General features: G+C 47.2%; 1 pseudogene; it reads right to left on the bottom strand.

The window, feature by feature from the left end:
- Positions 1–1,061: 1,061 nt before the first annotated feature.
- On the bottom strand, positions 1,062–2,284 carry LOC142456156 (bifunctional 3'-phosphoadenosine 5'-phosphosulfate synthase 1 pseudogene; annotated as a pseudogene).
- Between the last annotated feature and the right edge of the window lie 452 nt (positions 2,285–2,736).

Genomic DNA, 2,736 nt, shown 5'->3' with positions numbered 1-2,736 from the left:
ATAAGTTATTATTTGTTATATCTTGCACTGTCCAATGAACTAGTCTTAAGAGGCATTAGTTAGCCTACTGCACAGGACTGACCTATAAAAGCCCTGAACTTGAAAGCACAGAGAGCTTCCTGGTTGTCATCAATATCTGCTCAGGAGGGTGGGGTGTCCCTTGAGGTATGGAAGTTCTGTGTTAGAAACCTTCCCCAATCTTGCCTTATATGTCTCTTCATTTGCATTTTCAAAAACAACTCAGTACTATCAAGTCAATCTTAACTCATAAGGACCCTATAACGCAGAGTAGAATTGCACATTTGAGTTTTCAAGACGTCAAATTTCTACATGAGCAGAACACCACATCTTTCGCCTACAAAGTATCCATTGGGTTTGAACCACTGACCTTGTGCTTAGAAGCACTGAATGTATAACCTTTACACTGTGTCCTTTTAGACTATAATAATTCTATAGCTCTAAATGTGAGATTCCCTCTGTATTTCTGCTCTTGTTCAGTAAATGATCAAATCTGTAGAAGCCAAGTTAGAAAATAGGGGTGCATATGGACTCCCAAGGGCTGGGGTGGACACCCTGGGCAGCAGTTAGAAACCATCCCTGAATTTGTGAGCAGCAGGTCAGCAGGTGGACAGCCATGTTGACTGCCCACACTTGTGACTGTCATCTGCCAATCTGCCAGTGTGAAGAGTAGTGTTCTTCAACTTGCATGTTCTAACCTAGCTCCAGGTGGGGTGGGTACAGGGAGAGGGAAAACAAGGGGTGGGTGGGGGTGAAGGAGGATCTAAGGAGAACACAAATGAAGGAGAAGAGAAAGGAGAGAGAGAAAAAAGAGGAAGAGAAACAAGGAGCCAAAGGGGCAGAGAGAGAAAGGAGACGAAGGGAGAAAGGATGAAGTGGGAATGGAAGGGTTAGATCAAACTCTCCATTCTAGGAATCAGATTCAATGTTTGTGCTTATTAGCTTACACTCATCATTCTGTATTTTACTTTAGAACACACTGAAAAAAATCTTCTGAAGCTCTCCCTTCAAGCAGAGACTCCTGAGAATCTTACATCAAAAAATTAAGCCTCCGCCTTACCAGTATTCATATCTTTAAACTTCTGCTTTACCTCAGTGGGAGTAAGACGATGCTGGTCAAGACCATCATTCCAATATATCCGGTCTAGGGCTTGAAGATCTCAGCCAATCAGCCAATCTCCTTGCTACATAACCATCTTGATGTAGGGGTGGTTCCTGCATGTTCCCCACTGTCGGGCGCAGCGCTCCTCTTTCCTGTGCTCAAAGCACTCAGGGTTGCGAAGAATAGCCGCCTGGCGGTCCTCGTAGATCTGAGCGAATGCCGTGTAGCCATCCAGCGGCTCTTTGTCTTCTTGGGTCGCCGTCAGAACTGCAGGCACCGACAAGTTAATGACGCCTCCGTGCCGAAGACAATCAAAATGAAGGCACTGCCAGTACTCCCTCTCTCATAAAGCCGTTCAGAGGCGTCGCCCAACCTTCTGCCACAACCTGCACCCACTGCATGTCCACTTTATTAATTTTCAGTGCTGGCAATGGTTCTGCGTTTTCCAGCACACACAGCTCTTTTCCTTCATAAGCGGCATCCACAGGTACAATGTCCCATTCTTGTAGAAGTTCCACAACTTGCTGTACACAATCATTGACGTCGCTGGAGCCGGTTTTCAGCACCAATTCAGGAGCCTCTGGTTTTTCATACTCAGAATCAATCCAAGTGAAACCTTTTATTTCTCCAGCCGTGCTTTTGTGTAGGGCCCTTTGATGTTGCGCTGCTCACAAACCTGCAGAGGAGCGGAACAAACACTTCAAAAAATGGCAACCTCGCACCCTCGTGAATCTGCCTTGCATTGTTGCGATCCCGCTTATAAGGCAAAATGAAGCTTGTGATGCACACCAGGCCCGGGTCTGCAAACAGTTTGGCAACTTCTGCTTTACGCCGGACATTCTCTTCTCTGTCTGCAGGGCTAAAGCCAAGATTTTTATTGAGTCCCTGACCAATATTGTTACCATCCAAAGTACAGCACGGAATGCCATGGTGCACCAAGTACTCCTCCAGCGCCATGCTCACCATGGTCTTCCCCGCCCCCGACAAGCCGGTGAGCCAAACTGTGTAGCCACGAAAGCCACCTCTGGTCCCCAGCACCTGGCTGCTCTTGTTTCTGCTGACGTGGTGGGCTTGATAGGTGACGCTCGTGGCTCTCTGCATTCCCCAGTTCTGCACGTTATTGCTCAGCTTGACTTTCTTGTAAAGGTTCCGGGGAACCTCCATAGCTGTGGAAGCCGCATGGTGCCGAGTTTCAGCATCACTGAAGGGCAGCACGAGGAGGGGAGGCTGATGTGGGTGGATTTATTAGGCATTCTTAGAGACACAAATGTAATCAAGGCAGGTCTTAAATGTTTCAGTGGCGTCCAACTGTAGGATGAAGTGCCAGCTCTTCAGCTTGACCTTCCCCACCCACCCCACCCAACCTACACACACACATACACACACACACACACACACACACACACACACACACTCATCTCTGTTCTTGATATGAGCCTGGCATTTTTTCTTAACCTGTCTCTTCATTACTTACACTCATTCTTTGCAGTTTTATTCCATACATTAGAAACTGCACGAGGTTGTCTAATAAAGCAAGCTGTGACAGGCTCCTGCACCCTTATGAGGACCTCTGCCTCCATCTGAAATGCTCTCTCCACCTTAGGTGGTGATATGAG

This window comes from Tenrec ecaudatus, chromosome 9, assembly GCF_050624435.1.
Source record: "Tenrec ecaudatus isolate mTenEca1 chromosome 9, mTenEca1.hap1, whole genome shotgun sequence".
Lineage (NCBI taxonomy): Eukaryota > Metazoa > Chordata > Mammalia > Afrosoricida > Tenrecidae > Tenrec > Tenrec ecaudatus.
This window is presented reverse-complemented; position numbering and strand designations above follow the sequence as displayed.